The sequence below is a fragment of the Anser anser genome (genome assembly GCF_964211835.1).
Source record: "Anser anser genome assembly, chromosome: Z".
In the NCBI taxonomy this organism is placed as follows: Eukaryota; Metazoa; Chordata; class Aves; order Anseriformes; family Anatidae; genus Anser; species Anser anser.
In genome coordinates, this window is record NC_139723.1 from 58702922 (window position 1) to 58724359 (window position 21438).

General features: G+C 37.6%; 1 protein-coding gene across 10 annotated transcripts in view; it reads left to right on the top strand.

Annotated features, from left to right (window-relative positions):
- The first annotated feature begins 669 nt into the window (after positions 1–669).
- Positions 670–21438, top strand: part of RFX3 (regulatory factor X3) — a 127662-nt gene continuing 106893 nt past the window's right edge. For 2 of the 10 annotated variants that reach the window (XM_083817784.1, XM_083817777.1), the window contains exon 1: positions 670–956. The gene's annotated coding sequence lies outside the window, so the exon portion shown is untranslated. Of the gene's footprint in view, positions 957–981; positions 1305–6177; positions 19917–21438 lie in introns of those variants that run through there. The other 8 variants (XM_083817781.1, XM_083817783.1, XM_083817780.1 and 5 more) reach the window with 8 other exon arrangements.

Sequence of the window (21438 nt, forward strand, 5' to 3'; positions counted from 1 at the left end):
GTGGGCACCGTACCTAGCCGAAAAACCACCCAAATCTCCGTGTCGCCGTCCCCCAAATACACACACCCCGCAGCAGCGGGGACACAAGGCACCAAGAGGCCGCACAGCAGCGCACCCGCGGCCACCCCAGCCCCACCGGAGGCGCTGCCGCGACCGCGGCCGCGCCGACCGCAGCCCGGCGGGCTCGGGCCGCCGCCGTCCCTTCCGCCTTAAGATGGCGGCAGCGGGACAGCTCCCCAACCGCCGCCGGCTCCTCGCTGCCATTTTTCGGGGGGTGAGGAGGGGAGGGGGGCGTGGAGAGCAGCCGCCGCCGGGCGTTAACTTCCTGCCCGGCCCGCCGGCGGCAGCCCCCTCAGCCGGCAGCGGGCGCGGTGCGACCCCCGCGGGGGGCAGCGGGCTCCTCCGCTCTGGGGCCGGGCTCCTCCTTCCCGCCCGCCGGATGTGGCGTCGAGCGGCACCGGGCGGCCCCCGCGCGGACACGCCCCGGGCCACGGGCACGCCGCCGTTACTCGCCCTCCCGCCCGCCCGCCGGCCCTGCGCGTGCCCGCGCGGCGGCGGGTGCGCGGCGGCGGGAGGCGCGTGCCCGCGTCCCGCCCCGGGGGGGAGCCGCCCCCGCCCGTACCGGCGCCGTCAGTCAGGGCCGGCCCCGCCTCTTCCGGGCCTCTCCGCCTGGGCTGCCGCCTCCTCCTCCCTCGCTCGCTCTGCCTTTTGTGAGTTATAGCAACCGTTGCCTTGTGAATCAAGCGCCATAGTCACCGTAGTCCTGGCGACTGTTACCCATCAACAACAACCGCTCCTCTCCTGCTCCTCCTCCACCTCCTGCCGCTCCTCACCCCCATCCTCACCCCCTTCCTCGCCGTCACCCGCAACAACAACAACAACCACAACAACAGCGGCAGCAGCCGCCACCTCCGGCACCGACGACAGCGGGGACGCCGCAGCCCGCCTCAGCCCAGGTGAATATGCCCGGCGGCCGCACGCCGGCCCCCCCTCCGCGCTCCCTCCCTCCCACAGCCGCTGCCTCCCCCCCGGCCTCGCAGCATCCGGGCCGGGGACGCTCCGCCGGGACCTCCGCGGCCCCTCGCCGCCTCTCCCGGCACGGCCCGGCACGGCCCCGCCGCCCCCGGCTGCGCGAAGCGGCCGGCGGGGAGCGCGCTGCGGGGAAGGAGGGAGGGAGGGAAGGAAGGAAGGGGGGGGGGTCGGCGGGGATGGGGTGCCCGTGGGTCGGGAGAGGAGGGAGCGAGGCTTACTTAGGTCGGCGGCACGCTGCTGGGACCGCCCGGACAATCGCTGGGATGCGGTGGGTATGCATCTCCTGTCTGCGCGGATGGGGGATGTGGAATCTGGGGGCAGCGAGGCTTCGGGTACAATCGAGATCGTATAGTTTAAAGTACGCAAAGAAAAAAAAAAAATCTGCAAAATCGGGGGGGTGGGGGTGGGAGAAGCGGCCAGAAGCACGCCGAGAAGCAGGGGGTGTTTCTCCTCTCACTTGTAGGGGCCTTGTTCTGGTTCGTGTGACTGCTGGAGATGCAGATGTTTGTGAACTTCCGATGTCTTTTAACGATACTCCTGTGTTACCGATCGCTTTCTGTGATTTCTGTAGCCCATCTTTTTTTCTTTTTCTTTTATTCATAATGTTACTTATTGTTTCAGGGTAAGCTGTATTTTCTTTGTTTTGTGAGGTGTTTTCCCGTTTATCCAATACCCCCACCCATACAAACATACAGTCACAGTTTTTTTCTTCTGGCAGTCCTTCCGTTAGTCATTATTATTATTACGATGATGATGCTTTTATACTGCTCGTGTAGTATGGAACAGTGCCTTTGTAGATCTAGTTCATTCATAGTAAGTTAGGTTCATGTGGTGAGGATCTATTTGATCTTCCTTAAACTCTCCACAATGAAGGAAATCCAAGATATTTCACTGCCACTTCAAGTTTATGTGCGAAGCAGCTGGGGGATAAAAAAATTAAAAAGTCTTTGTGATTTCTCTTATAGCAACTGTATTTCAGGAGGATCCTTGGGAAAGGAGGAAAGAGGCACCTTTTAACCTCTCAAGGGGTTGAAGTAGAAATTTTGTTATAAATGAAGATACTTTTCATTTTTTTTCAATGCAAAATGCTTGTTCTCTTAATCTGTTTTTGTGGTTGCTTATCAACATAAAAAGATTTGTTTTGCCATTGTCAGAAAATCATAACTTTATACACTTCAAAAAAATATTTAGGATAAAATCTATTTTTGGTGTCTATTATTGCAATGAAATTCTGTTTTAGCATCTCTATAGCCAATTGCACTCTCTTCCTTGACATGTCAAATCACCTGTCGGTGTGGCAGGCTTTTTTCTTTTTTGAAGTGATGACTTACTTATTTCCTCATTGCTCTATTTAGTTAAACCACTAAGAAAAAGCTTAATCAAAATGATGTTCTTGTTTTTAATCAAAAACCCACAATTTAATTGTGTATATACTTTTTGTATATCTCTAGAGGAGCCATTTGTAAAATCCAAGGGTTTTTGTCAAAATTTAACAAGAATATATTGGTTTATCTGGCATTGGGACTGCCAGTGAATGTGACAGGGTCAATTCTTCCAAGTTGCTATCAACTGCAAGACATTCTGTGTTGATATTAATATATCTTGAGGTAAGGCATACTGGCTCTTTGTTTTTTTTTTTTTCTTTTGAATGTTTCAGGGGCCAAATATGTAAAGTAGAAAATGAATTGTTTTGGGTGCTTACCAAAGGCATCTACATTGTCATCTTTTTATTTTATTCATGAGGAAATTGTTGAATGGTAATTTTCTAGATAGTGCTGTGAAATAAGTTTGAAAGATATTAAGAATATTCAGAATGAGTATCAAGTCAGATAATGTCTGTATGCACTCAGTAGGTCGTAGGACTGTATCAGTTATATGGCACATTTAAATCTTAATGTAGTTGTTATTAGTTTTATCAGGTAGTATATGCGATTCATCAGTTGTGAAATGATTTCTTGCATCTACTGTTGTGGAGAAGTTAAGAGGTCAATTCTGCACCATGCCTTTGTTGAGAAGCCCTCTTACAACGGGACAGAGCCCTGTTCAGGATGGACTCCTTTCCTGGGTGTTGAGGTCGGTCCTTGCAGAACATGCATCCAGATCCCTGGTAGCAATGGAAGTGTACAGGCTATGAGACAAATTTTGTTTTTCCTCTCAGAAGACACGTAAGGAAGTTTTTAAGTCAGATTAAAAGTACATAATTTTTTTCTAAACCAAAGACTTTTTTAGTATTATTTAGCTGCATTTGTTTAAGGCTGCAGTTTGAAAAGTAGTAATGCAGCCATCATCACCTCATTTAATACTGTGGACTTTACTGGGAAAATTATTGACTCTATTCATTTTGGAATGCTTTAACAGTCATAGATGAGATCTGCATTATGCACTCGGATTCCCTAATGCCCTCAGCTATCAAAATAGTTGGTTTTTGTAATGCTAACCAGTGTTTGAAAATGAAGTGACCTGTGATTTTTTTTTTTTTTTATTCCTCCATTTTCATGACTTAGATTTTGTAACTACATCGTTGTTTCAATTGTTTCAGTACATCCTAATGAGTCTTTCTGGATCATATGCTCTGTTGTGTTTTTAGCAAACTTAGACTGTGCTACTGTGGAGGAACGTTTTCATGATCTAGTGAAAATAAATGAAATGGGAATTAAAGGTACAGTGCTGTTAGTTTAAAGTCAGGGTGCTTTATTTGATAATTAGGTTTGGCTTTGTTAGCAGTATCCAATTTCTTGTTTCTGCTTGGTACAGGAGTTTGTTAATCACAAAACTGTCTACAGATATAAATGTTACTATTTCTTTTCACTTATTAAACTTCGCATTGAGAAGAAAGGCTGTTGATTTTTTTCTTCTCTTCTTACTTGAAACTTAACCAAGTATATGAAATGAAATAATCTTTTATCATTGCAGCTCATTTCGGTGTTCTACTTAGTGGTGTAGTCTTCGTGCTTTACTTTTTCCTCTTAAAAAAGACTTTCTTTTAATATTCCATATTAGTTGCATTTTTACGTGTAGTCTCCAAAAGCTTACCAGCTTCAGATAGTGTCACGTGGAGTACGTACATTTTTTAAAGGTTATTTTTTAAGACATATGACTCAGAAAATTCTTTTATAAATTGTTTTCAGTTGAAATGACATCTTGTGAATCCATCACAAATACAGACGGAATGAAAAATAAACTTTCGATGATACTGTAGCATTCTTGTAGGTGGAGTTCAGTTCTTAAATCAAGCTTTTTGTTAAATGGACGTATTAGAATACCAAAAGAAGTATCTTTTTAAATTATGAATGAAACTACTTATTTTTTACTCAGAAAGAGGAATGAAAAATTAATGAGTCTTTTGAACCATATAAGATAATTATTAAAATGATGTTTTACTCTTGTCCACAAGTTGAGCGTTATTTTTGTAGTTCAGATAAAGGTGCTTTTATCTCTCTGTGATCGCAGGTACGATGTATACTCGTATTTTGGAAATTTAAGGAGCAGCACATGTACTGATTTAGCTAAATCTAGTTTGCTAGGGACAGATGGCTGGTTTAAACAGGTGTCACTTTCATTTCTTGTGTATTGTGTTGAGACTTCCAGAGGTTCACAAAAGAGCTGTCTAAAGCAGGTGGTGTTCTCTGCTTTTGTGATTAGCAAAATTTACTTTTGTAGAAAAACTAAATGTGTTTTAATAGATAACATATCACAGTTTGAAGCATTCCATATAGCACAATCATATAATATTTTAAACTTACTTTATTATCAAACTTTTAGAGGAGATGCAACTATTTGGGTGTGAAATTTCGTGTTTTATGACTATGTGGACAGCTGTAGTCCTAATAATTGTCCTGCTTGCAAGACCAAGAGCAGAAAAACAGCTTGATGTAGCATTTGTTTCACTAAATTACTGATTTTTGAATTTGTTAAATATCACTAAGGATTTTTTAAAATAAAAATGACCTACTATTAAGAACATAGAATTAGTTTCAAACTTTTTTTTTCTTGGTACTTCCAGCACAGCTGTGTTTTTCTTTCTTTTTTTTTTTTCTTTTATTTTTTAACATTTATAATATCCCTGTTATAAAAGACTGCCACAAGAAAGAATGATTCTGAAATTTGACTTTTTTTTTCTAACACTTCTTAGGCATGTGATTTTCTGTTACTGGGGCTCTTTTTATTTTTTTAACAGTGCTTTTTGTATAACAATGGCTGGTGTTTATTCAATTATTTTCCTTCTAGTAGATGCACCAGAGGGTGCTATGCTATTTGAAATACAAAAAAAGAAACCCCAACAAATCTTTCAATGAAATACAGTGATAATGTATATGGGGTTTAAATAAGTCTTACTGTTTTTTTCTACTTTTTTCTATGCATGGTGACATATCAAACTTATTTTGGTAATACTTTGTGAAAACTTACGGAAAAAATTGACTTTCGTATTCGACTGTGTGTGTAAATATATGTATGTACACTCAAAATACAATCTGTGTTCCCTGAAACTTAACAAATAGTTATATCTAAATTATGTCTGTATAGCATACAACTGAAACAGTAATTATTGAGGTAGATTATTGCTCATCTGAAAAGCAAGGTGAACTTGCTTGAGACAAGCATTTTGTAGTGAGGTTTATTGTATGTTATATTTTTCATTTATAAATATATGTATATTCATATTCTATGTAATTTATTTATTTATGGCTGAATTCTTTTATAACAAATGTGTTTCTGCATGTGTTTTTTTTTTTTGCTTTCTGACTGAAACTCTTCCTGGATAACACTGAGGTTAAAGCTTACCTGTTTACTTCTGAAAAAGTAAACAGAAAAGTTAGTTGATCAGGATAGACAGTTTTCTCTGCTGATAGTTAATTCTGGGAAAAGCAAAACAAATAATAATAAAAAAAACAGTAAAAAAAAAAAGAAATGTCTTCTACATATTTATGATGACAACTCGGTTCCATTTCAAAAGTGCCTCTATGAATATATGAGACTGACAGATTAGAATTTCATTTTTGTACCTTCTGAAGTTTAGTAATATCCATTGTTGTTCTGTACACTGCTAGACTAATAAGGCATTTTTATTTATTTATTTACTATTGTTATTTATTTATTTTACTATTGTTATTTTTTTTATGTACGTGGATGGATAATGGTGTCCAGTTCAGTGTAATTTGCCTTTGGAAAAGTGAAAATCTGCAGTCTGGAAGTTGGGATAACATACCTTAAATTGCTTGGCTTTGCACACTACTTTTAGTTGCTTTTTCTTCTGTCATACCATGGTAAGTTGTTTAGTTTTAGTCCCCTACCTTCAGATTTAGTGCCCCAAAACTGAGAGATGGTGGGTGGAATATATTGCAAGTTGAATTTAACAAAGGGTTTATGATTTATAGTATAAATTTTAATAAGGATTGAATGTTTAAATTCTAGCAATTCAAAGTTGCTCTGTAATTCCCAACATATTCCTAACATTACTTTCCTGTTGCAATTCTTACATGGCATTCATAACAATGCTATGTGAATATCAAAGATTCTATATTAATCACAAGTTTGATCTAGTGTACTTGTAGTATTTTGTGACTTATGACTTGATTGATTAGCTAGCGGAAGGAAGTATCTGGCACTATTTCGAAAGGTAATTTCATCTCCCCATGAACCCAGTACATTGAGAATAGCTCATCTTTTTTGATCTTTGGGTAAACATGTAAGGCAACCATTGTGTAATGTATGTAGACTATATAATGATGTAGCACTATTTCTTTAGTTCTTTCGTGTTCTTCTTAGTGAAGTCTTATTTTAAATAAGTTTGTAATCTCTTTAAGGCAAGAACAATGTGTTTAGATTTCAATTTTTTTTTCAGGCTTTGGATACTGCCACTACAAATAATAAATAACTGGGAGCCACATTTATTGTTCATCTGCTAAATAAATGGTTTCTATCTTCTGTTTTATTACTTCATAATAATTACTGTAGCTGTGTTTTCTCTTACATACCACCTCGAGTACGTTTTGTAAACACTTGAACTTAGGATACTTAAGTCTCTGATGCAACATAGCAGAGAAGAAATAAAAATGAGCAAATCCCTAAAAAAGCACAGGATGTCCCTGTGCAGATGCTGTTGAGTCAGTTTGTTCTACTTCGGTTAAGGTCTACTATTTTCTTTTTTGATTACCTCTTTTTGTACACTAACTATACTTTCCTTACAAAGGATGAAAAAATGAAATAGAATTCTGAGCCAGAACAATTTACGCTATAGCTATTAAGGTTACAGATAGCTGTTTTTTTATGATTTTGTGGAGCTAAAATTTAAAAATACATTTTTATCTCATATGAGCTAGTTCATATCTGCTGAATTTTCAGGTGTTGAATTGTATATAGTGTCTGAGGTACGTTTGGTCTCTTTTCGCTAACGTGCCTGTATTTTGGGGGAGAAGGCAGGGGAGTTGATCTTCAGTCACAATTTTAAGTCACAGAGTCACATTTTTAAGTCACAAAATCCGTTACTTTGACAATGGCATTGGATGTTTATAGGCCATACAAAAGTTTTTCTTGCTAGTGGTTAGATGATCAGGATTGCGAATTTAAGCTAATGCTCCTTGGTGTAGCCTGCTGAACATTATCTGTAAAGCATCTAGAAGAGTTAGTATTTGTCTTCGTAGACTATCTAAACAAAATGATACACTATCGGCTGAGCTTTATCTTCCTCATCTCCAGGTGCTAACAGCTGAGAGTGCAGACTGAAAGTGCAAGTGTTAGATGAGTTGAAGTACAAAAAGTAGCTATCTACTAGGGAGGGATAAGTCTATAGGTAGGTGAAAGCAAAAATAACAATACAATTGCCGTAACTGTGGAAAGAGTTCGGAACGTCAGGATTTCTGTTTTATGTCAAAATGTCTCAAATCTGAAGATTCTATTTAACTGCTGGAAGGGAAAAAAAAAAAAGGTTTTCTGTGTTCTTAGAGCCCTGGCTTTTTTTTTTTTTTTTTAATGCCCTCCTCTTTCCCTCCTCTTTTCCCTCTTTAATAACATCTGTGCTGTATTCTTATCTCTTTGTAGTTCTGTAGCTTGACATAAGCAGGGGAGACAGTTGCTTTACAAACCTACTGAAGGAAGAATGTTTCCTCCTCTACGTTCTTGTTGATTAAATGTAAAATGTGGAAGAAACAAGAAGTGTGTGTGGCTGTACACTAAGGATTGCCAAATCGTATTTTTAGTTAAGTTTTTATACACTGTATTTATTATTGCTATTCAGCATTATTTGCAGTGGGTAAAGATGTAAAGAAAAAAGGAATATACTTGCTTAAATTAAAAACCAATATTTGTTTTTCAGGCAGTTTTCTTAGGAAAACAGTTGTTCTATAATCACATCTAAACTAAATTTACTCAAAATTCCTGACTAAAAATTGGAAATAATTTAATGGTTGGATCATACATGTTTTTGTGTCAAGTTGTAGACAATTAATCAGTGTTTAACTAAATATATATTATATCTACATAGTCTATTGCACCTATTTATAAAATGAATAAATGTTTTATGAAATATATTTAAATTACACCTGCAGGAAGGTCTGACTGTATTTAAAGTTACATTAGCCTTGGCTAGTGAGGAACAGTTGAACTACCTGCATAGTAGCTGTTTTCTCAAATTAACTGTTAGCCATAAGATGAAATTAACGTTTGTTTATGGAGCAAGTGGTAGCTAAGGCCATGCCAACGTGCAGATTTCTGTTTAGCATTTAGTGCACTATTTTATGTGGTCCGTTCTGTTAAACCACTTCATCTGAGTGGCAAGTTGCAAAAGAATTGATAAATAATTCTTCCATATTTATTTTATTATTTTACATGGGATTTAGTAAATGGGAAAGTGTGAAATACAGTATATGTTTTCAGCTCCTCGGAGTTCCTTCTGTTTAACAGAAATAGCAATTACCCTAACTTCTAAAAGGATTGTTCTTTGGACTTTCTGAAAGGCTTTGAAAACTTTTTCCATGAGCTATACCATTGATTCTCTTGTTTTAGGGAGTAAAACATGCTCAGCTTTAGAATGGAGGTATGCAGCACAGAAACGTGGCTCTGTTCTGTTATTTTCTGGAAATCCTTTTACGGTCAGATTTGTATCTTGAGGTGAGGCCAGTGAGAATATGCTAGGATGAAGGCACAGCTCTTTGTGGCATTGTTTCTTTTCAGCTTACCAGGTACCTTTTGATTGAAGGTTGTCCTGAGTTACACCGTTTTTCTCCCAGCTGCTCTGAAACTCCTTTTGACAGTGAGAACAGTAGTCCTAACAGAGTATGTCCAGGAAGAATAATGGGCAGGTAGATTTGTAGAGATTTTGGTGCACTGCATCTATTGTTATATGAGATGAGAGAGGTGTATCACCTCAGGCTGGTTTGCAGAAAGAATTCAGAAGTTTTTGTGACTGAAGTATGCTTCATGATACAAAATTAAGTCAAAACAAGGAAAGATTTGTTAAGGTTTAGAATCAGTTAGTCCTACAAAGCAATAGTATAATTTATCATACAAGTAGTGATTCTTATTTATGGAGTGGGGCTTCCATTATTTTAAACGTTGGGGGCTTCCAGTATTTTAAACATTGTGGGATTTATTATTATTATTATTGCTGGTTCAGTTGCAACTGTTTGGTGTGTTTTTTAAAATTACTGTCTCAAATAATCCAGATGGTCAGTAGCCAAACAGTATGAATTTACAAGCTTGAGTTTGCGTAGTCTGGGATACTCAGAATCCAGTTGCCACATCACATCAATAGTTGTTTGGGGAAATGGATATTATTAGGATTTAAATTTCAGATACTCAAATTACATTTCATAATACTGATAAGAACCACTGTGTCTAGTTTCCTTCTTCCAAGAGGGCATGAAAGTGCTCAGTATCTTCACCACTTGCCTTCATTTTGGTATATATCTCTGTGGTGTACTGATTGATTTCCAAAGGAACTGACATTTCTTGTCTTATGGGAACCGCTATCCACAGAATCATGACTTCAGTGCAGCAACCAACTTTCACGACCTTACGAAGGTTGCTGTTCATATGGCCATGAGTCACAAGGTGTGTATCACAAACATATTTCAGGTAACTGAGATGAAGGGGAGCTTTAGTATTTGTTTGCCTGTGAAAGACTGCCTTTCGAGGGTTTCCACTGCTTAATTTCAAGATGGCCTTTTAGGTTATATGGCTGGGACCCAGAACAACACAGTGTTGTAAATCTTGGCATCTCTTACTGGCTTATGTCCTCAGTATTGTCAAAAACACACGGTAAAAGTTCTTGTGTCAGTATGTTTGTGTTGCTGGTTACATGGTATGACCAAAGGATCCACAAAGATGATGAAGGGACTTGAGCATTTCTCCTGTGAGAGAGATGGGAGACTCTTCAACTTGCAGAAGGCTAAGGGAGGATCTTCTCAATTTATATAAATACCGGAAGGGAGGGTACAATGAGGACAAAGATAGGCTCTTCTCAGAAGACAGAACAGGAGACAGTGGGCACAAACTGGAGGTTCTATCTGAGCATCAGGTAACACTTCACTGTGTGGGTAACTGAGCAATGGCACAGTTTGAGCACAAGGCACTGAGCACAGGTTGCCCAAAGAGGTTGCTATCTAGGCATGGTCCTGGGCAAGCAGTTCTAGCTGTCCCTGCTTGAGCTGTGGATTGGACCAGATGGCCTCCAGAGGTCACTTCCAACCTCAGCCATTCTGATTCTGGGATGGATACAGGTTGGGGAGCAGCTTTGTGGAGAAGGCCCTCGTGGGCAATAAGCTGAACAGAAAGCAGCAGTGTGCCTGGCAGTAGAGAAGACTGACAGTATCTCTTGGGCTGTAGGAACAGGGCTACAGTGGGGAAACTGAGGGGAGTGATTATCCTGCCCCATTCAGCAATTATTAGGCAACATCTACATCCATGAGCAGTTTCGCCCTCACCTTTCCAGTAATACAGGAAATATGGTAGTAAACTGGAGTAAGTTCAGAGGAGGGCTGCAGAGACAGGAATGCACACATACCTATGAGGGACACTGACGGACTTGGGTTTGTTCAGTTTGGAGAAGAAAAAGTTTCAGTGGTCCTAACAGCAGCCTTACCTAATACCTGCAAGGAGGTCTTCAAGATGTAGCCAGGCTTTTCATAACAGTGCATAGTGGGAGGATGACAGTCAATGTTCGTAAGTTCAATCAAGCAGTTTACTCTGGAGGAAAAATCTTTCTCCCTGTGAGGACAGTCCAGCAATGCAGCTGGGACCAAGAGAGGTTTTACCTTCTCTGTCCTTGGAGATTTTCAAGCTCTGACTGGATAAAGCCTTGAGGAACTGATCTCTGACTCCACACCTGTTTCGGGAAGGAGGTTGGATTGAGGACCTGAGGTCCCTGGTGGCTTGAACTACACTGTGTTTTTGCTTGTGATTCCTCTTATAAAGCAGGAATTCCTAGCCTGTAATCTAGATTGTCTTCTTTTTCTTGTTGGACAGTTCAGTTTTGTAGGACTTCAGTTGAATTGTCACCTCTGGAGAGAAAAGAGGAGGGATGGCGTCGTAGGGTTAAAAGCACAAAACAGTAGTTTTGAGATGTATCACAAAGACATGGATTGGATGCACAAGAGAGTATCTCCCAACAGCTCAGAACTATTGTGTTCCTTTTTCCTTCAGTGTGTTATTATGGTTATGTTACTTTGGCTGTGACAGTTTATTCTCTGGGCTTTACAGACTTAGGACTAGACATAGATTGGATTCTGTGCATTTATTTATAAAATGCTTTACAATAAAGCCTTGAGGATTTTTGCTGGAATCTTGTAGAGGCAAAAATAACAGCAGGAGAAAAAAACATGCAGTAAGAGGGAAATAAATTTATTAGGATTCTTCAAGACAAGATGACTATAAACAAAGGGATTTAAAAAGCAAGAAAAGGAAAGACCTGGACTAAACACCTGGCAAAGCCAAATCCCAATTATTGATTTGTGTTTGCTTTTATTTGTATTTAAGGTCTTAATTTGCTGTTCTTAACTCTTTTGTTGTGGTAAAAGACAAAAATAAAGAAAAAGAGAAAATCAAGTTTTCTCGTTCAAAAAAAAAAAGGTTAAAATTTAATTCTTAATTGAAAGTATTAAATTGAAATTTAAAAATCTTATTTGAAAGTATTTAACATTAGTAATTTTAATAGTTTTGGATGATACTTCAGCTCCAGTTCAAAGGTTATTGATGAAGCAATCTGTATTTGACTAGCTGCTGGGTGATCTGTAAATGATATATAAAAAGTATAAAGGCCTGAAATCTAAAGAGTATCTTCTTCGTGATGAGGATATCTAAAATATTTGGCTACAACTTGCCTCTGTTCATGTTAATTTGGTAAGAGCTGGTCTGTTTCGATAAAGGATGTGGGAAGTGAAGATGACAATTTCTGAGTGTCTGAAAAGAGATGTCTGTTTAGAAAAAAAATGTTAGCTTTATCATATAGCTGCAAATATAAATAGTGATGATGGAGGTGAAGAGCAGTGATCTGAGGAAGTGTGTGACAGTATCTACTATTTGTGAACTCAGAAAAATATTTTCTGAGTCAACAGTCCTATTGATTGAAGTAGTTCTGACTATATTGTTTTGGCTGGGGTTTGATCACTGTGGGACATTCAGATGCCAAAGTCCATAGGAATATTAATGTATCTCTCACTCATATGCAGGACTGCTTGAGGGGTACGCAAAGAAATACTGTACATATTGCTAACTGTGATAAATACAGCTGCAATAGTCAAGACAGTATTAGAAACTGATTCCATTACTTAAGTGCTGATGTTTCATTTTTGAATAAAATTGAATGATTAAGGCATAAACAAGCAAATACATGATTCAGAACCTGCATTTTGATTGTGTTCATAAGTTGTTAAATTTACTTCTCTCAAATTTGAGAATTTCACTTGAAAGGGTTGTAAGATTTCTGTGAGGTGTTTGCAGTGCATTTTTTTCTTGGAAAATACCTTTTTTTTTCAATGTGAACTAAGTAACTGAATGCACTATGAAACTTGAAATGACCTAAAGGATCTAACACCGTATATTCATTGTATTCAGTGTTGTTGCTGTATGTATTTTAGATTTTGATGTTGCCATATTACAAACAGGATAGGTAAGGGTACCTATATAATAGTGTTATTTTACTGTTATTTGGCAATTCTGAAAAACCAGAGAGACAATTACATATACAGTATATACGTGTGCATATGTGTATATATGTATTGCATAGCCTTATATCCTTTTAAGATTTACAAATCTTACTCTCTAATCTTCATCGCGTACACTTCCAATGCGTATGTCATTGAATATTCTTTATATATCAGTTGTTTTCTGGTATATATCCTATGTGTGCACAAGTATGGAGCAGAAATTTTATTAAACAATTCTAAAAGTCTATCAACATTACCTTTAATTAAACCCTCTTTTGAAAGTAATGGCACTTACATTACCTAAACAGTAGGCTCAAGCTTTTTGTCAGATTAATTGAAAATTTTTGTTAGGAGTGTTTCTCTGATTTTATAAGACAGAAAAACAAACAAACTATGCTTTGGATCTAGCTGTTCTGAGATCCTGTATATTCCATTTGTACTGTGTATGTATAGAACTCTCGTAAATGTAGGGATTTGCTAACTACTCACAATCACAATCATATGGTGCTATCTCAGTTCATGTCCTTTTTGTTATTATTTTTTGTAATTAATGGATTTCTCTATTTTATTTTTTTTTCAATTCTGTCTCCTGGTATGTTGTTCAGTATTCATCACTTTATTTGGCCTTTAGGCTGTCCTTTCTTCTTGTTCTATCTCAGTGGTTTTGTTTTTGGAGATGAAAAGCCATGCAAGATAATTTCCAGTATAAAATACCTCAACTAGATATGCCTATTTGAAGCAAGTCATGTATTTGTTTTTCAATACTTTTTTAGTTTCAGCATTTCTGTTACAAGAACCATTGTGTTTTTTCACAATGTTTTATTTCCACATGCTTTATTGAATCAATCTTAAATGGGAGCCTAGAGAACTGTTTCTCCAAGAAGTGCAGTGTTAAGTAAGGATTTAATAATTTTAGAATATTGTTTACACATACACACCTACAAACTAAAAACAAACACGTTGAAGTGTTTGTTTTAAAGTCACACATGGAACAAAAATAAAAAATATTGGTGTCTGCCCAAGAAACGCAAGCTGAAACTCCTTCAAATCACTGTCTTCTAAGGTGCTTACTACTGTCAGGTTATACAAGCAGAGTGGGATGCATTGTTTGGGAACATCTTTTAGTGACAGCTGGACAGAAAGCCATGTGGGAGTTGCTGTTAGGTTTTGTGTGGTGCTGTTTGGATTATTTGGGTTAGGGAGTTTCTTTGTTTATTTTGTGCTTATGAATTTGTGTATGTTTTTACATTCAAAAAGTTCTTCATTTGATAAAGTACTGAGACACTAGAATTATTTTTATTTTTTGAAACATTTATGGTAATAACACAGCTTTGTGAATAAATATATGGTTATGAAAGATAGGAGATTAAGAAAAAGTTACATGAGAAAGCAAACATGGTTAAAACAAGTATCTTAAATGTTGTTGTCCTGTGTGATACTGAATGTCAGACATGTTTGGTAATACGATATTTTTTTGTCATCACATACAGTGTAATACATTTCTTATGCTTTTCACGTAGAATTTCTGTTGCTGGATTTACTCTTAACTTGAATATATCTTCAAAAAAGAAAGAACATGATTAACACAGTGACAATATTAAGTCACCTCTTACACCTATAGTTGGATGGCAGAAGATGGGAATACTTCTATCATCAGTTAACATCCATCTCCGTTTTCTTTTTCATAATCTTTTACCAATGCAGAATAATACTGCTTGATTTCCTTTTGAGATAACTTTATTACAAAAAATATTTTGTAATACAATACAATTGTAATACAATTTTACATTTACTGTGCTTTCAACATATCGCAATATTGCAAAGCAATCGATTTTTAAGGAAATACTTACAATTCAGATGATGGGAGAAGGTAAAGGATATCTGGAACATAAAGCAGCATTTAAAAATAAGGGTAGCCAAAACATGTACCAAATTTTGACATTTCTTTGTGAATACTTGTTTGAAAATCACAGGAAAAAATAATAATGGGATATTTTCTTCATACATATACTTAAATATTGTTCATTCTTATTTTCTCCTTTTTTTTTTAACCTAGACAGCAAATTAAAGTAGATACCAGTCTTTAAATCTTCCTTCATGTCAACATTTTCACTTCTTTTGCAATTTGTGACTTAGTCTTTGCTGCCTTAATATATTATTGCTTGTAGTGATGTTTGTTTATATATATATATATATATTGCCACTGCAATTCTATTTGTAATATTTTTGGTACTTGTTTTCAGTTACTAAGCTCCTCAGTTCAGTATCCACTGCTTTTTCCTGTTCCAGATTGTATGTCTGGCTTGTATGTGGTTTAATATTTAACAGTTTACCTGAGATAGTGGGGTGTGACAAAGCTGCTAAGCATCACACATGGGGTATTGCTGACATGCATCCAGCTGGGTGGTGGGTTAGCCTGCAGCAGCTACTGATCTTCACCTTCAGGGACTGCACAGTGCTGCTTTTGCTAGCAGCCACTTTGCCACCTTCTTTACTAGTTTCAGGTGCCAGGGTCTTTTGCCTGCTTCTTGTCAATGTCTACAAATTCAACAGTTAAAAAATACATTTTGAAAACACATTCTGAGGAAGATTCATTTGGCCAATTTTCTATCACTGCAAAAAGCATTGTACTGTTTAGCAATCTGAGAATAGGTAAATCTTTCCCACCCTGGGGGAAAAAATGCATTGAGGAATGGGAGACTCCAGAGATCTTAAAATTCTTATTGTTGTTGTTGTTATTAATTACTTTGAACTTCTAAAAGTGTGATCAGTTGACATCTGCTAAGATTTCTGCAGAACCCATTAATATTTACTTGCTATTTTAGTGGCATCACAGTGCTAAGCTTCCATGACTGGTGGACCTGGCTGAGGAGCTGCTGCTACTTGCAGCAGTGAGATTGTCAGAATGTGTCTTGGAAAACATATACACAGTCCTCCGTGGAAAAAGGAGGCCAACTCTGGGGGGGGGGAAGAAGGTGAGGAGGGCGGAAGTCCGGGTCATCCCAAGATATCATCAGTTATTATTCTGTTTACAACCATGATTTTCTTCACTCATTTCCACACTTAGTTGTTTCTTGGTCAAACTTTAGACCAGTTCGTTCATGGTAATTTTTAATTATTTAAGTAAGTCCAACCATATTGATCAACCTCAAAGTATTGTCTGGCTGTTTCGGTTCAGGAAAAATTGAGCATTAAGGTTTGAAATGTTCAGATTGGGTAGTTCCGTTTAAACCTGGAACTCTTTTGTAATAATATGAGAAGTTGTGTTTGTTCAGAGATCCAGGTTTTTTTCTACCTGGTTGTTTTGGATTCTCTCAGCCCCTTGTATTTATATACATATCCATTATCCTTTATATGCGATAAATTCAAATCTATATTTTCATGTTTGTGTGCATTTTCCATGCACAGAAGGTGTAGAAAGAGTTTTTTGGGGAAAATTTACAATCACAATTTTCATTTATTTCCTGATGAGTGTATTATTTTTGTAACATTATTGTTATGTTGATAATTTAGATGATAACTTTCATTACTGTAATGATGAATTCAAGTTTTCAGTGGGATTATAACATACTAAATTTCTCTTCAGTGTCTATCCATTATAAAATATACAAGTCTTATTTCAGGCCAGCCATTTGTGTTTGGAGATGAGAGAAGGATACCATCTCCTTTCATATAATTCATAGTATTATTGAAAAAAAAAAAAAAAACACTTTGTATTTTAAATTGTGCTAAAATTTTTAAAAACAGATGCAAGGGACTGTAAAAATAATACTTTTGTATGTTCACCTAAATACATATATAGAGGAAAGGGCACACTTTTTATTTCACTGCAGATAGTTCTTGTAGCACTTGGTCATATATACTCTTAGGTCTGTTATTTCAGAGTATGAAATTTTTAGCTCTTGTGATGTTGAAAATTTCATAATTTGCAAGTGATGTGATTGAACACAATAATGTGGTTTTGATAAATGAAGATACTAAGAATGTATTATGATTTCATTAAGAATTACAAACAATTCAGTGGAACATACCTTGTTTTAAAGTGAAATATAGTTTTGTTATTGTAAACTTTTTATACTTCTGATCTCTATGATCATTGTATTCTCTACATTAGGGTTGATTAAACTTGTGCTCACAGTTTGTCTGCTTTCTTTTCTTGTATACAGTGCCCTGATTTTGCAGTCATTCTCTGGACTTACGGACAGCCTTTAAAAGTTTTTTTGCTTCTTTCTGTTATGCAGGAAAAGTAAGATTTTCAGAAACGGGGGAACTATTAATTTACACGTATTATTTCCATCTATCTTCCCTGCTTTTCTCTACTAGCTTTTGATTGCCTCTTTCTCAGCTAATAGCTGGTCCTTTACATATCCTTTCCACTTCTTTTCCTGATTACTCTCTTAAGTGCTCCAATTACTCATTCTTCTTTTGTTCCTTTCCTTGTCTACTACTTCTCCTTCATGGTTTTTCTGTATTAGCTGTGGATGTGCTGGAGATACAGGAACAACAATTTCTCAGTCATTGACCTTAGGGCTAAACACCTTAATAAATTTGTAGGAAAGCAGTTTTTAAAAAATCTTAGTCATCTCCAGCTTGCTGTGTGTTTACTGATCTGAGGCTATGATGTCAGTAGTCTGTATGAAGAAGATGATGATGAGAGCAATTCATGCATTACTAACCAACATCTCCAGGGAAATTTAGCAGTCACAGTTAAAAGCTTGATATTAACAGTTTCTGGTAATGAAGTCTTACGGCTATGCCACATTTATGTTACTTTTGGAATTTGTGCATTTACAAAAACTTAGTATCGAATTGGTCAGTTTTTCAGTATCATAAAATATATGTATTTAAATACAGTCAAAAAACTTTTTTTTTTCCCTGTACCTTACTCTCAGAATTGATGAGAATTTAATCTTCTAAAACTGCTTATGGGGGAAAGGGTTAGAGAAATTCATGTATATTAAAGATACAATGAAATGAAAACACTTACAATGGAAAAGCTTCAATAATATGAAGTATGGCTGGCAATAGCTATGCCACTTAGTTTGGATAGATGTACAGATAGATTATACACATGAAGCAGATGAATACACTGTGAGTATAGGCATGTGTAAGTTTGTATATATGTGTTTTCACATACCGTAAATGTGTATGCAGAGAGACAGTGTGTATGCATGTATCTTGTGTTTGTTTATAGCATATGCAGAACCAAATCTACTTCACTAGCACTAAATGATTTCACATTTAGAAAGTATGAGAGAATTAATTAGTGGGAAATACTTCTGCAGGACTCCTAGCCCCATGTGCTGTTTCTGAAGGCTGAAACAACTCTTCTAAGCACTTCATATGATTCATTTTTTCTTTCCCCACTTGCAGTGGTACCCACAGAATACCAATTTATTTTCATTACTATTATTATTATTTATTTTAATTCTGACCAAAATACATACTGGAGCAGTTCTGTGTGTGTTTTCTCTGGTGTAATTGTGGTAGTGAATTATATCCTAAGAATAGGAGCTGTAGAGTTACAGGAGACAACATTAACTTCTTAAATCAGCTCAGTAATGTGGAACTGTCTCCTAGAGCTAATTTGCTACTTGCCAAGGGAACATAGAGTTTCCTTGAATAGCCAGTCCTACAGGTGAGAGATCTTCCTAAGAGTGAGGTGGAAGCTGAGGCATTAGGCTCACTCAGGCCAGGTTCTAGGTGAATTTCTTTTACTGGGTTGTTAATGAAGACAACAACAGCGTCTCACTGACTTTAACAAACTGACTTTAACACGTCCTGTTCTAGGTAAACAAACTGTGGTGTCTGCAAGTTTCATTTTTTTCAGTGACATTGAATGGAATATCATATGATACTTATGAAGGGTCATTTATGGAGAAGATGGTAGATGGATGAAATTTTGGATCTCTGTTCTAATTGTCAAAGTGCTTCCTGCCTCTAATACATCCTTCTGCAACACAAAGACACTTACCAAGCTCTAACAAAATGATGACTGTATAACTTAATTCAGACAATCAATATTTAGATTTTAATTACAAACCAGTAGGTACTTTTACAGCATAATTTATTTTTTATTTATTATTTATTTATTAATTAATATTTATTAATTATTATTTATTAATTATTATAATTAAATAAATTTATTTATTTGTTTATTATTTTATTTTACAGCATAATTTATTTTTTTTTAGCTGCATCTCTGTTGATGTTTTCCAAGCTGCCTGCTGTCTTTGAGATCACAGCCACTCAGGTCACTTAACATTGCAGTGATCTTTTCTTTATAAAAATATTTCAAGTGGCAGTGATCTAACACAGTAAGACTTTCAGTTTAGGTTTTGGCTGTAGAACTTCTTCAGGAACTGCTCCCACACGGTTCCGTATCACGGGGGCCATCCCCCAGGAGCAAACTGGTCCCCAATGGGCGGCAGCTCCCCCCAGGCCCCCTGCTCCTGCGTGGGCTCCTCTCCACGGGCTGCAGCTCCGGCCCGGGGCCTGCTCCTGCGGGGGCTCTCCATGGGCCGCAGCCTCCTCCAGGCCACATCCACCTGCTCCACCGGGGGCTCCTCCACAGGCCGCAATCCATTTCCAATAACTTTTGGAACATCACATTTCTTCCTTATCTTTGTAGTCGTAAAGTGATGTGTTTTTGTTTGATTTTTTTGTTTCCTGGTATGGCCATATTCAAAAGAGGGATAGAAGTTTCAGAAAAGCAGATGTCAACAAGCTAATTTATTTGCAAAGGTAAGCCAAAATGTAAACTACCACTGAAGAAAAGGCAGTTACTACTCAGTTTATACTCCCAGCAGCCTGCTGAGTCAGTCTGCAAACATTCACACCCTGTGCTAGTGTGCTGTCCTATGGATCCATTAGAACACAAATCTGGAGAAAACATGGCTTTCTTAATTCTGTTACTGCAGAACAATTTGTTCTTTGGTGCAGGCTGGAACAGCCTCAGATTATTAGAAAGAGTAGAGAATACTCAGTTCTTCTTCATGTTATTTCTTAGCTGTTCTCCACCAGATAAGCAAAAATGCTGTTGAAAGAACTCAATCTGCAGAGATGAATCTAGTTGTCTATTTTGTCTTGCAGCATCTGTATAGGTGACAATGACACAGAAGAACTCAGTTTGACAGTGATGTCTCAGATTCAATTTACAGGCCTGTTGGTTGGACATGTTCTAATATAGAGAATAAATACTAGGCATTATTTGGCGTTTTAAAATTATTGTTGTTCCACTTTATGATCAGACTATGAAACTTAATGTATTGTTCTGTTGAAGTTTATTGCAAATTGTCTGCATAGACCACATTGTGCAACTCCGTTGTACTAGCAGTTGAAACTAACTTTGAAGGGGTTTGATACTTGTGGAAGGTAACCTTCCTGCTTAAACTGATGAATGAGAGGAAATGTTGTTTACTTTGCAGTAGCGTGCAGGAGAAATCAGATATATTGCTTTTGTGTAATTTTTCTGGTTTTGTTTGTTTATATCGTTAGAGTCTGTCATTGTAACTTTTTTTTTTAAGGATATGCTTGGAGTTGGGGGTTGACTGAGAAGAGTGTTAATCTATTTAAACAAACTGTGTGGAACCATAGGAGGAGGCCTGCGGGGTTTTTAACGCTTCTTAGCCTGAAAGCACTGCATAACCCTTTTAGGTTGCGTAGCAACAGACTCCTAGCAACAATAATAGATTGAATTTCCAATAGTGACCAGGCCGGATGTAATAATAAAGCAAGAGTACAAACAGTTGTCATGGTTTTCTTTTCATAATAAACCATTCTGAATTTAGGGAGTTTCTGTTTCTCACAGCAAACCTTTTTGCAAAATGAAGGTACTTTCGAAAAGTTCTGGTGCTAACAAAGCTTCTTAGAGTGACTGACTTTGAAGTAATAGTTTGAAACCTAGGAGAAAACAAAGAAACATTGAATGGATTATCAAGTGCCCATTTTTAAATGACTTGTAAATCCCTACATTTTTTTAATATAAATTGATCTGTACTGGAACTTCACAGAAATCCCTAGCTATGCAAGTAGATATGTGTTATGGAAGGAATAGAATGAATCACGCTCGAACTGGTGAAGTTGGAAAGAGACTTCCCTAACGGAGGTTACTCTGCAACTCCCTACTATTTGGATTCTCAGTGTCTGTCTTTGGAGCATGTGGTATCAGCTACCACTGGAGAGTGGTTGCTAGTCATAGTCAGGCTTTTCTGAACTTACTGTTTGCTCTGTTATCTTTTCTTGATTCAACTAGCAGGCATTATGC